General features: G+C 35.0%; 1 long non-coding RNA gene across 1 annotated transcript; it reads left to right on the top strand.

Annotated features, from left to right (window-relative positions):
* The first annotated feature begins 7,573 nt into the window (after positions 1–7,573).
* LOC134797575 (uncharacterized) lies at positions 7,574–13,931 on the top strand. The gene is made up of 3 exons (XR_010145096.1): positions 7,574–7,739; positions 11,964–12,044; positions 13,361–13,931. It is a non-coding gene; the product is annotated as an uncharacterized LOC134797575 (long non-coding RNA).
* Positions 13,932–14,840: the final 909 nt, after the last annotated feature.

Genomic DNA, 14,840 nt, shown 5'->3' on the forward strand with positions numbered 1-14,840 from the left:
ATATTATAATGTCTAGGTACTTAATTATTGTCGACTCAGAGGATTAATCATTTAAAACGATTTTGAATCCCAAAGGAAAACGGAGAAAATGGAATTATATTGCTTAGGTAGGGTATAGTGTGTCATATAACTGAATAAATTCACAATAATTAATTATAATTAATACCTTCATTAGTTTCCTTCATATTTAAATATGAAAAAAAGCTAGGTATTACTAAGTTTAAGTCGAAAATGTAGTTTATCTATATAGGTAAGCTTTTATTGCCGCCTTTACGATTCGAAGCTCAATTACAGAATTAAATAATAGTACTAGGTACAGAAGATCCACTCTCTAACAAAACGCGTCTGTTACGATTAGGACAGATATGACCGCTAGGAGGCGCAAGCGCCACGCGCGGCTTATGGCTAGTCACCAAAATTAGTGTGGGACGGATGTACTTGTAGCTACTTGTAGCGAGGTAGCGTCGCGACGAAATCGCGGAGTGAGCCACGCATGGCTCAATGAGGTTGCGTTGTTTTATTTCCGATGCCCTATGGCCACTTTTGGTCTCTAGCATCAGACCAGCTTGATGCTAACATAACATTGCGTTGTCAATTTGTTACTCAAGTCACGTATACACGAGGAACTTTTTCAAATCTTGCATGACACCAACTGAATTAAATAAAAACCTGAAAAATAATATTACTATGCATTGCGCAAAGTAAAGTGTTGGCTTAAAACTGAGCCGAAAAATAAATTAAACTCAGCATAAAATGACGTAATATTTTCCTTTGCACGCGCTCGTGTTAAAATACAACGTGTATACAACAATACAGTAATTCAACGAAGCCGTCTAGACAGGGCCGTCGTGCGGGGTGCGAGGGGTGGGTCGCGCGCACCCTAGCTGCATACATCGCCATTGTTAGTAGCTCGGTACTACTTACAGGGCTAGCGTGTCTTATTTGAAATGTTCTTTGTCTATTGTTGTGACAACCCTACTGTGTTCTTGTGCGGTGTCTACATTTACGCAATCATCAAAGGCGTCAGTCCACTGTTACTTTTTACTCTGTGCCACTGTGAATTTCGGTGGCAACGAGTGCCTGCAGACGATAAAAGCTTTAGTGAACGCATCACTGGCTATGTATTCGTCTACTGTTTATAATACTTGTATCTCATTATGTAGTATCGGTAGTTTGGACAAAGCCTTATAATAATAGTTATAGTTAGCTGAAAAGCGAGCATTGTCAGCATCAACTGATGCAGCTGAATTGGTACGGGGGGCGACTCTCAAACATTTTATGTGTAAAAGGGTTTTTTTTAAGTTTTTACCGTTTAACTTTTATTTAAAAAAAATTACAAACTCACAGTAGATTTCCGGTTATCTGTTAGAGGTCCTGTACCTACTGTCATCACTACCTACACCTTATAAAACAAAGTCCCCCGCCGCGTCTGTCTGTGTTTGTATGTTCGCGATAAACTCAAAACTACTGAACGGGTTTTCATGCGGTTTTCACCCATCAATAGAGTGATTCTTGAGGAAGCTTTAGGTGTATTTGTTAACCCGTGTGAAGCCGGGGCGGGTCGTTAGTTATCAAATAAATGTAAGTGCCATTAAGTTTACTGCAACTGCTGAAAAATTAGATATTGAATGAGATTCGTTGCCTGCACAAGTAAAAATTTAATTAAAAAATATTTGTAGAACAGGACTTAATATTATATAAATCTAAATACTAACTTAATTTTTTTACAGAAAAATGACGAACCTATTTTTGTTCTTACAATAATTTTATTTTTTGTCTTTACATACTATATTACATACTATACTATTTTAGACATTTATGACGTTATTCATAAAAGCGCTAAGAGCCTCAATTAGCTATAGATATGTCTTTGTAAAAAACGAGTAAAAAACGGATAAAACATAAATTAACTAATTGAGGCTTGTAATAGTTATTTGTTTTACAAGGGGGCAAAGTTGTTGTTTAACCGCTCGTGGTAATATTGATACCCGAGTAAGCGAAAGATTCCAAAATTGAACCACGAGCGTTGCGTTTGGTTCGAAAAATGGAATCTTGAGCGTTGCGAGGGTTAAACAAAATGTGCCCCTGAGTGAAACACAAAATTTTTCACCACACCAACCCGAAGCAAATATTATGTGTAAAATATCAAACAAAATCAAATTCAAATGAATGTTGTTAAATATTTAATCCAAAATCATCATTTAAAAGTCAATTCTACCAGCAAACATAAAAAAACAACTCACAATTTGCATTTGATTACATTGCCTCATATGTGAATTACTGATAGCAAAGTGCAACTTTGCTATCGGTTTTTGAAGTGCAAAGTAAGCCTTTCCGAGCTGGTGTGGTGAAAAGTATGATGTTGATGAATAAGGGCGTTAGAAGTTAGAAATAAACCATAATCTATCATTTATATCTACTCCAGCAGACCAGTAAGCTACAATCCGTCCGTTACGAAATCGTCCATGACCCGTTGAGCCCGCATGTTCCAACTTATTCGTAGCTATAACAGCTTTATAAACTCCTAAAACTTCATTCAAGTTATCGGAAATTGCCCGGGCCCTGAAAGGTCGCCCGCATTGAGTTAATACTAACATCCGGCTTCCGATCCTATCTTATTTATATATAGGTATACGGTTTTATAACCCTCACCATTTAAAGAGCAGCGGTGAAATACTAAATTAATGAGTTCACTAATAATCGATAATAATGAGGTATCATCACAGGGCGGACATTTTTATACCAAAAATCTAAATTTTAGAAAAGTAACATAGGAAAAATAATATAGAGTGTACGTAAAAACTAGAAAAGTCAAATCCTGAACTTTATTTACTTCACTCCAAGCACACTAGAACTTGGCACCCATATAGATCTCAATTCTTTTTCTGGCGAAGTCAACAACGACGAATATTCTTAATATTGAACTTGGCTCTCATTTCACATTTATGTTTTTGTGTATTGCAAGGTTTTCATATTTGCTACAATTTTGATGTTGCTAATTGGGTCTTTAAATCCTGCATTGCGGAAAGTTCCTGGAAAAGAGAATTTAAAATGAGGAGAATTATTAATGTGTACGTCTGCGTCATTTTGTTTCGAGAGAAACGAGAGTTCTCGGTATATTGAGTAGGTAACTTTTGTTAATTATTATTTTTTTTTTTATTTATTTGCATAGGGAAACAAACAGCATATAATTACACATATAGTTAAAATAATTAAGTTAATACAATTGCCAGAACAGTTTCCACTTGAGGGTAACACAATTATTGCTCTGAGAGAAGTAGCATGCACTTATATAAATTAACAAGGCAATTACAAACTAAACCTAAAGATTATACAATTAATGACAAAGGACTACAATGAATACCAAATGACAAGACTACAATTAATGACAAAATGTATGGAACAAGTTAATTAATTACAACATTCAAGAAGAAGAAGCGTTTTATACAGATTTGCTGCATTTAAAGTTAGTGATCATTGTTTGATAATTATTTATTATTATTATCATTTGTTTTCTTTTTTGTTACTTTCATTGCAGATACAAATTTAGTGGGATTTAAGTGAAACATGTCTATATGTAAATATTTCTTATTATAAGTACTACATGCTCTTACTAAATACTTATTGTTTGCATATCTTTATTTAATATATAATTATGGTAAAGACTCGACTTTTAAATCAAGTATTAATTTAAAAATGAAATCACGAAATATTTCAGAGTTAGGTACAAAGATAAGCATTTATTAGTGAGAGTATTCTCCTTAATTAATGGCTACGCTTACGTTTATAAAAAAATGTTAAAATACTATAGCCATAACTAGGACACAATAAAAATGTAACATTTAATTAAGCATAATACCTATACTTGCTTCGGGACGAACCGACTCTGTACGTATTATACTGTACTATATGTACAGTCACCTGCAATAGTATATTACTCTTCGAAGGCCGCAAAAATATGTGACACGCTCTTATGGATCTACAAATAAGATCGTGTCATTCTAGAGGACCAAAGGCAGAATTGGACTGTAATACTAAATAATCAAAACAAGAATTAATTACTAAGAATTGTCACTTTTAATCTGTCCATTCCTTTTACGTATTTGTCCATGATCTCCCTAGCAGTGTTGGCCGAAACGTTAATGCAATTGACCATTATGACCATTAACCATTACAAATTGAATCGTAAACTATAACCGTCCGTTACCGTTTACGGTTCAATTTGTAATGGTTATGGTCAATTGCAATTAACGTTCGGCCAACACTGCAGTCCCTAGGGCAAACATGGAGGGTCTCAAGGTATACCATTATCATAAGGATTGCATTAAGTTCAGCGAAAATCAGGCATATATTAAAACAACAAAAGCTTTATCGATTACGCTGCAAAAGTTGTAAAGTCTGGAAGCTATTTTACATATCGTGGGCTGCTTTTCCTTTCATATGTTTATGCTCAGACCCCTCTTAGCATATAATAATACTTTATACGACGCTGGATTTTATTAAACTAATTTAAATATCTTATAAAAAACAGAGATATCTGCTACGAAATATTGTTAATGAAATAAATTCATATATTATAGATGTCATCTATACCTACTAGGTAGGTATTGATAGAGAATCAAGCCACGGAAAATGAGTAAATCCACTTTTTAGTGTCACTGCCATGGTTACGTTCTCCTGGACAACTTATAAAACCCTAATTTTATGGTATTACAATTGATCAAAGATGCATATTAATTGTGGTATTTAGGTAAAATCGGTTTCTATAATGCTTACCTAGTAGGTACTAAGTATGTTAGTAGGACGTGATACAACATTTCTTCTAACAAACTGTACCACTATTGTCCCTTGGACCATGGGACAGGATATGAATACAAAAAGTAGATCTACCCTAGTCCATTTTTAGGGTTCCGTACCCAAAGGGTAAAGGGTTACTTTTCTATTACTAAAACTCCGCTGTCCGTCTGTCCGTCCGTCTGTCTGTCACAGATGATGTATTTCTGTTGCCGCTATAACAAAGATTAAAAAAACAATATTTAAATGGGGCTCCCATACAACGAACGTGATTTTTTGCCGTTTTTTGCGTAATGGTACGGAACCCTTCGTGCGCGAGTCCGACTTGCACTTGGTCGGTTTGATTGTATAGGTATTAAACGAACAAAACTAATACAATGGTCTGTGAATTACATCTGTAGAAAGGTTTGCGATTTCTTATTAAGTTAAGCACAGTTTAAAGTGGGTAATAACTTTCGATGAGATGCACGCTGGAGCTCAAAGTGCATTTCCTAGTTTTCTCGCCTCTTCGCTTATTAAGTATGTACCGTGATATCGCCGCCTGCATGTTTATAAACTTTACGTACATATGGAGCTACTTTACCGCACTAGTGCGATAATTAGCGCATTACGCAACTATCTCGAAAATTCAAGGTAATGTACCTACTGTAAAACGTTGTACGATACATGTGCGAATAGGTAATTCGCAATTGTATCGTAATGTACTATTATCGCGGACCTATTTGTAAAAGTTACAAAGTATTACGAAACTGAATAAAAATAAATAAATTTATTTTACTGCCATCTGAATAATAATGTTCATGTTTTTTTTAAATCAATGTAATTAATTTATTTGTGTGTCGTTGGCGTAATACGTGTCGCCATTCAATTTTAGATTAAGTCAGGTCCCCACAGAAAACCAGCGCCACGGTCTGCCGCGGCATCATGCTGAGTGGGGATCCTATTTTAGCGTCCTAATCTGTTTTATGTCTGCATACTTTTCTTTTTTTTCATGTACTATGTTGTGACGTTAAAATAAATGTTTTTCTTCTTCTTCTTCATCTGTCGCTTTGATTTTAGGAGGAAAAACTGTCCTTCACGAGGTTAAAACATGTACACATTACAAGAAGCTAAATATATATTCCATCGGTGTCCTATTTGGTAAGTGGACCAATTTTTATTTAGTTGTCGATTGACCAATGGACCAATTTTTATTAGTATTTGTTGTTATAGCGGCAACAAAAATACAATAATCTGTGAAAATTTCAACTGTCTAGCTATCACGGTACATGAGATACAGCCTAGTGACAGACGGACAGAGGTGTCTTAATGGGTCCCGTTTTTACCCTTTGAGTACGGAACCCTAAAAAGAGTAAACAAAATCTACCCTCAAATGGCTTCTTAAGCCAGTTGAAGGTACTTAGTTGAAAACATTACATGATCCATGGTATAATAATATACTCCGCCTGGTACTCCATTCCGAGATTCGCGTATGACCTAACTGACACGCGCCTACGTCATCATGCTGTTTACAGGTTCTCAAACTTTGAAATGTGGGAGAATTTTAACCAACGGTGAAAATTATTTTAACGGCATTAATCATGTAGAAACATAGTAAAATAAAACAAATCTAATGTATTAAATTTAACTTTATTTATCTATACAAGACAAACGTTTGAAAAACTAATTCACAGTTACACATTAATTACCAAGCTTACGGCGTGAAAAGTTTGGAAAACACTGCGACTGCTGACACTGAGCGAGAAGGAAATAACAATTAACACGCGTTCGACAAGGATGACGGTCAGGGCATGAAGTTATCTAGATCCGAATTGTCAAATGTGCACAGCGCTATCCTGTGTTGCCAGTAGTATAAACAGAATTACCCGAAAGTCTGAAATTTCTTTCGTGAATCGGAAGATATTGCTAACGAGTAATTAAAAATGACGTGTTATTGTAAAATTTAAGCTAAAATACATATAAATGAAAATTATAAAATTATAAAGAAATATTTTAACTTATTAACCATAGGTATAATGTACCCATGTAACATGTTATGTTGAAATAATGTTATTGTGACGTAGGCCCGTGTCACTCTGGGAATGGAAGACCATGTTTTATTAGACCATGACATGATCAAATAATGTGGGTTAAAGTCAGTTCGTTCAGGGCATGGTATAATAATATACTCCGCCTGGTACTCCATTCCCGTCTTTTCTAGGTCACCTAACTGACACGGGCTTACGTCATCATGCGACAGCGCTATATGATAATATGCGATAGCGCTATATATAGCGGCCATGTTGTTGTGACGTAGCCCCGTGTCACTCTGGGAATGGAAGACCATGTTTTATTAGACCATGACATGATCAAATAATGTGGGTTAAAGTCAGTTCGTTCAGGGCATGGTATAATAATATACTCCGCCTGGTACTCCATTCCCGTCTTTTCTAGGTCACCTAACTGACACGGGCTTACGTCATCATGCGACAGCGCTATATGATAATATGCGATAGCGCTATATATAGCGGCCATGTTGTTGTGACGTAGCCCCGTGTCACTCTGGGAATGGAAGACCATGTTTTATTAGACTATGGTTCAGGGACTGATCCAGATGGTTTTATATTAGGTCGGTTAAACCAATAAATGTTATAACTACCCGAAAATGTACAAATTGTTTGTTTACTTTTATTTCAATACCTAAAGATACAGATTATAACTCTAAGTATCTATTGAAATTGCTATCCCTACATTCCCTACACGTAATAGAGCTGCTGACCAATGCAACATAATATAAAGATGGCGGAAAATATCGAGGAAACCTGTGTCCATGTGGAAGTGAAAGGATTCGTGCTTACGACTACATAGTTGCATTCTCGAGTAGTCTACAGACATGGATTTACATTTCATTTTAATATTGTGCCTGAGTGTTTGTGGACTGTGCTCGGCATTCTTTTTATTTAAAGGTAAGAACACAATAGGGTAAAAAATATTTTGGGAAATAATCAGAATGTAGAATCCTGGAGACTATCCTGGAACTATTGAAGTATAGCTAAATTGTATTTTATTTTATTTGAGAACACAAAAATACCGAAGGAAAAAAGACCTCGGCAATAACCCTTCCTTACATTGCACATCTAATCTATCTATCTATTTAATACCTTTAAACGAGCAATTCTTTTATATATATATATATATATTTCGGGGATCTCGGAAACGGCTCTAACGATTTCGATGAAATTTGCTATATAGGTGATTTTCGGTGTCGAAAAATCGATCTAGCCAGGTCTTATCTCTGGGAAAACGCGCATTTTTGAGTTTTTATATGTTTTCCGAGCAAAGCTCGGTCTTCCAGATATTAAGTACTTATTCAAGAAATTCAAACAAAGTGCTCTACCGGTACCGAGTAGTCAGTGCAAATAATGGTTACCAGAATGCACGATAGCTGGATAATCATTATTAATGAATATCTAAATTTTGTGGCAAAACGTTTGTAGGCATGTTAGTTCTACATGTTTCCGGAACACATATCTTATAATAACATCAATAAGTATTGATCGGAAACATGTAATCCCTCTTCCTGAATTTAATCATTCACCCAATCAAAGCTGGTAAGATACCTCCCCGATGTGATCCGTAGCTGTATACCGAGTTCGGTTATACAAATATACAGGTGGAACAGAACGAAGGACTTTTACGGAAACTGGGAATTGTTCAGGCTACGTACTTTATTTTTCACTTATTAATCACGTTAATATTTTTAACCGTTTTTAAGATACCTACTGTTAAAAAACATTAGTGCGAAAATCTGTATGTTTCAACCCTAGCAAGTAGGGTCCTATTGAATGACATGCCATGTGTCAATTTAAAATGTAAATGACTTTGTAGGGTTGTCACTGATATAAAAATATTCCATTTTATAGATTTTGTATTACTTTAAATCCAGTTTAACGATTATAATAACTCGATTGTAGATCACTAAGATAACACTATCCTTTCAGCTCAGTCTCTAGAAATGTTCCATCCTGTATAGGTATAGGGTACCTAATTCAGGAGACGTGAGCAGGATTAGGTAAGCCTACGGATTCAGTAAATCAGTATTGTTTGGAGAGATTGGAAAATTTACAATTAGAATAGGTCTGTCAAATACCGATACTCTTTACTTTATTCGTGACAAGTATCAAATTGAATGTCATTCCGTTACTTTTGAAACATCGTATCACACTCAATTGTGACCATTGCATGTCACTGTGTGTCAATTAAAGAGATTTTATTAGTTGCTATGTCATTATCATTAATTAGTTGTTACAGGGTGACCATAATTGTAGCGAATTGAAGTCTTACCTACTTAACAAAAAAGTAAAAACAAAGGGATAAATGTGTAGTTGTTTCACTTTGGTAAACCGATCCTTTAACATTTACTGGGTGTGTAGGGTTGGTCCTGCCCATGTTCCATGAATCACCCTGTATAATTCTCAAAGCCTCAAGAACAACATAAGCAACGTTTTCAAACACGCCAACATTGTGTTAGTTAACAATTACGTGCTTACGTAGGTACACATTGTTCTGAAAGTTTCAAGTTTGAGGTCAGAGATACTGACAATGAGAAAATTCAGTCAAGTGAAACCGGAGGCAACCAATTAGTATCTGAGCCGGCTTAGACAGCACATAGCAGACAAGGGAACATGCCATGTATACATGTAACTTAACAGTTTAGTTATTGTTTTAGCTTAGAGGATATAACCAAACGGAGACGCCATGTCTGTAATTTTCGGTACAAAATAGTCTGCCGATTTTTGCGGGGGAGGGGCACGTCAAATGTATACGTAACGTAAAAATAGTCATGTCAGATAAACGTCAGTCCATACAAAGCGTATGACCATTGGCCGCCTATTTTCGATAGAGGGGAACGCCTGTTAATGGCTACTCCGTTTGGTTATATCCTTTAAGGTTTTAGGATTTAATAATTAATTTAACAAAATAGAATTCCCCTGCGTCTTGCTGTGGCAGTACGCTGAGTAGGGCCTCTCTTTGTAACTATCTGGTGTGCCTTAAATAAATGTATTTTCTTCAAACAATAGGTAATCAATCCTATTGAAAATATGTAGCTACTAAATTAAAACATACAAATCTTCGATCTTTGAAATAAATAACAGATAGTCTGTTCGAGAAACTGAAAACGGTGAAAAATAGAGATAATACTCCTAAACATACGTGTGATACCTCATTAGAATCGTCATGATACCTAGAAAAATGTATTTGAAGCGTGTATTAGCACAAAAAAATATCAAAAGTTATAAGCAAAAAAAGGGGGAAAAAAGTAGATATTTTTTATTTCCCCAATATCTCAAAAAGTATTCATATTTAAGAAACGAAAATTAATATTATTAAAGAGGAGGATATTTTCAATAAAACATTCCATACTTGCAGAACTGTATCTCCATTATTTATACTTTTTATTCAACGCTGAACACAGCCTTCCGCGCCTCATTTTCGGGAAACGCGCGCGGCGTGAAAAAGCGATTACGTAACATTAAATATAATTTTAAAGGCATTAAATATTCATTGAAAAAATAAAAAAATATATATTGTATTTAAAACATGTCAACAAATGTACTACTTGTAGAAATTTATCTTAAAATTATTTTTTCAACAAGTTAGGCAATTGTTAATTAGCAACATTTTCCCAAACTTCCTTCTTTATTGAAAACGTTCAGCGTTTACCTTGTTCAGCGTTGAATAAAAAGTATAAATAATGGAGATACAGTTCTGCAATTATGGAATGTTTTATTGGAAATATCCTTCTCTTTAATAATATTAATTTTCGTTTCTTAAATATGAATACTTTTTGAGTTATTGGGGAAATAAAAAATATCTACTTTTTACCCCTCTTTTGCTTATAACTTTTGATATTTTTTGTGTGCTAATACACGCTTCGAATACATTTTTCTAGGCATCATGACGAATCTGATGAGGTATCACACGTATTTTTAGGAGTATCATCTCTATTTCTCACCGTTCAGTTTCTCGAACAGACTAAGAGTTCTGAGGTAAAGGTAGCGAAATCTTAAATGTTTACCTGCCAATATTCAGTAGGTAGTTACTGTAAAATTGTAATTGATTTGTCAAAAAACTTTTGTCAGAAACTTATGTTAAGTACCATTTTTGTTTCTTTTATTACTGTTTTTAAAAGTAAGAAACTTATTAGGTAGATATAGGAAGGTAGGTACAATACAATACAAAACAAATATTCTTTATTGCTCACCAATATGAAAAAGAACATGATATACAAATTCAGCACCTACCGTATTACTTGAAAAATATAAATGAGACTTACAAACAGTTAGGTAATATGAATTAATTTTAGTTTTTAATTTTTGTTTGTAAGTTTTATTTTAAGTCCTTTTATTGTTTGTTGTAGTTTTATTTGTTTTAGTAATAAACGAAACATTAAAAAAAAGTTAAAATGAAAATAAAGTTATTACCGTAAAACGGGGTGAGTAGGTTTCGCGGGGAGCTATGGGTTATGAATGGGGAGAGAAGGATTGAGAGGGGGGTGAGGTGGGTTTTTAAGGCTACTGCTACAAAAATAATGTATTCCAATTTAAAATGGAGCTATAGTAATTTCATAATAAAAAAAATCCATCCAACAATCTTCCAAAATCACCTTTGTATGAAAAACCCTCTCACCCCAAATACGAAGCACTACGGGGTGAGGTGGGTTTTCCTCTTTATCGTCAAAGTTATGAAATGGAACTACCCAAAATAAAATACAAACTAAAATACAAACGTCCGAACCCCTTATTATATACACCATTCAGTTTTCACATGTAAAAATAAAATTTTATCAAGGTTTGAAATTCAAATTTCACCCAACTCACCCCATTTTACGGTACCTACATTTCATAATGTACTTACATGTGTGTGAAAGCACAACCAAAGTGTTTTTCCGGAACATGGGATAGTAACAATTGTTGCGCTGTTGTCTTGTAACATTTATCGCAATAAATTTTATTGTTTTTGTAGTAGCTTGCTTCAAAATGATCTGTGGTTTTCCGTATAGCCTTAGCTTAAGAAATTATTGTTATGAGCAATATATAGAGTCTAAGTTCCGGGGAGCATCGTCATTCTGAAAGTTATTTCTTATTATTATTAGAAATAAGCATAAAACAAAATTTGCTTTTTTACAGACAAGGGGAAGCCACTAATATTTTGTTACAAAATATGCCCTCTGTACTGTTCTAAACATGCTACCAAGAGATATGATCATGGTAAAGAGTACATTTTATTATCTAAATAAATAGAGTTATTTAGACCAAGATAACTATGCAAGGATTTTTGATAGCACAGACTGTGCAAGTGTTATTTATCGTCATAATTTCATAGAAGTTTGACGTTTAAAATAACTCTTGCTCAGTCGCTGCAAATTGCTGCAGACTTATCTTGGTTTAACTCTAAGGTCACTGTGGGTAAGGGTGGGTCCGTCTACAAGGCAAGTCCGTCAACACGTTATAACTTTTGAATTTGAAGCTGATTTGAAGGCATATATGCCGCTTTGGAGTCCAGTCGATTAACCAGTGTTTCGCGCTAGTTCCGTCACTGTAAAACAGATGGCGCTGTGACAACCAACTTCAGAGCAATCCGCCTAAACAAGTCATTTCGTGTTTTGAACTCGAAGTCATAGTGCGACAGCCGTTCGAATTTTTTTTGTTAAAAATTGTTTTTGAAAAGATTGTGCATCAGATAGTAACTACGTAGGTAGCATAAGAACCAGCTGTTTTATTCTATGTTTAAAATATCAGAAATTTACTTGGTTTCGTAATTAAACGTTCTACCATTTATCACATTAAGATTTGACTAAGTTGGAAAGTCCGTCTATTATGTACAAGGCAAGTCCGTCATATACTTTCGTTAAATCAGAGGTTACCAACTGTTTTTGCGACTTTAATATTGTAACGATTTGATAAGGTATCAACAAATCCTCCTGACTCTGCGCATGATGTTATTTTACTAAATCTTGATCTCAGTAAATTAAAAGACGCGATTAAAATTCATTTTAAAATTACTATTGATCTTTTATTTCGGAAATGAAAAAAATAATTACGTGTAATTATTTGCCAAAAAAGGTTTACCACCTCATTTTCGTAGTATATGCCGAAAAATGACGTTTATTTGGAATCTGAACCCTATATTAACAAGTTTAAAGTACACTTTTCATTGTCTTGATTCGTTCTTTTTAGGAATTCGCCTACGAACATATACGCACTCATAGATTGGCTGATACATAACTAGACGGACTTCCCTTAAACTGCACGGTAAGTCCGTCTACTCGCCGAATTAAAAAAAATACTTTTGTTTTTGCTTAATTTGTGTTTGAAATAATCTGTCACTAACGCTAAAGTATTAATTATTAAATTCTTCATCGTATGCGATTACAAGCGGTAACGTAGGTGAATGATTAACGTAACTAGATCACTCAAAAGTGAAAAAAAAGTACCGGTCTTGCCCACAGTGACCTTATATATTTTATGAGATAATAAAATATAACAGTGAATTTTTAATAAATATGTATTGAAATTGATTTCAGATGAATCTTTTCTAACTTATCTGCACGACAACCCCTATGCCAACGAAGAAGTCTTCGCGAAATACGATTTTTCTCACTGGAGTTCAATAACCAAATCGACCAAATCACCGACTACGAGTACTACCACAAAACAGCCCACATATTTGGATTACAACCCATATTTTGTTGACGACGGATCTGGAGATTTTGACCACTTTCCACATCATTATTACGCACACTGGAATCTAAAAACGCAGCAACCAAGTACCACTGAAGCGCCTAAAACGACCATGGAACCGCCCGTCTACCTAGATCACAATCCATATTTCATCGACGCGCCTGAGATAGACTATCACCCCGCACCTCACTTTTGGAAACCCAAACCAACAACAACAACCACTACAACAACAACAACAGAAAAAACCCCGATTTATTTAGACCACAATCCATACCTTATCTGGCCCGATGACGATTACTATCCAAGCCATTATGGGTGGAAACCGAAGCCAACTTCCACTGCAGCTCCTACTACAACCGAAGAACCTACTTTCATTTGTCAGGTCTGCAAAGAAAAATGTAAAGATAAATTTTCTTAATCTTTTTGTGTGTATCCTTGCTTGCTCGATTGCGTACTTGTATAACAGTTATTTATGAAGCCCAAAATCCAGGCTTTATTCCTCTACTTCATTGATGTCATTGGCAGGTCTAGTGATGGCAAATAGACTTATCTATACTAACAGCATTAGAGCGGGTACTATTTACTTTACTAATATGGTACCTATAAAATCTCGTTCATATAAGAACAACAAAAGTAATTACCAAGAAAAATATCTAATATTGACAATCAATAACTAGCCTATTTTCTTAGATTCTTAAAGGAATCAACGTAAAATACGCCTAGTATTTACGTAAGAGTAACCGAGAGAAAATGTTTTGTAACAAATAGGAGGTGACATGAGCATAAGTAAAAGCCCTATTCGAACTTCAAAATTGATTTCTTTTCGATGTCTCACGCAGCGCTTTTCGCTCGCTAAATAGAGTTGATAGGCACTATGACTCCTGTCAAAATGCCGTCATGACGACATAATTTGTAAAACTCTAATAAAAAGATTTTTTTTTAACAGAAATTGCATTTCACGTGCACCTATGAGTGCGAGTAAAATGTCTTATGAGACGACTCCTGATAGTCCTGTAGGGCTAAGATGGTCGGCTCTTTATCATTTGTCACCATGCCTGTCACGTTCTAACAAATATGTAAGTGCGAAAGTGACGCATGGCATGACAGTCATTTTTCACCATGCCTGTCACGTTCTAACAAATATGTAAGTGCGAAAGTGACGCATGGCATGACAGGTGATAAAAATGCGACCATGTTACCCGTTCTGATTGCATTTCGCTAGCATTAATCAACGTGAGCCGCTAAAGGGGCCCACTGATTAGGTACTAGTCCGCCGGACGATATCGGACTGTCAGTTGAACTCAAAATTTGACAGCTCCTAAC

This window comes from Cydia splendana, chromosome 15, assembly GCF_910591565.1.
Source record: "Cydia splendana chromosome 15, ilCydSple1.2, whole genome shotgun sequence".
NCBI lineage: Eukaryota > Metazoa > Arthropoda > Insecta > Lepidoptera > Tortricidae > Cydia > Cydia splendana.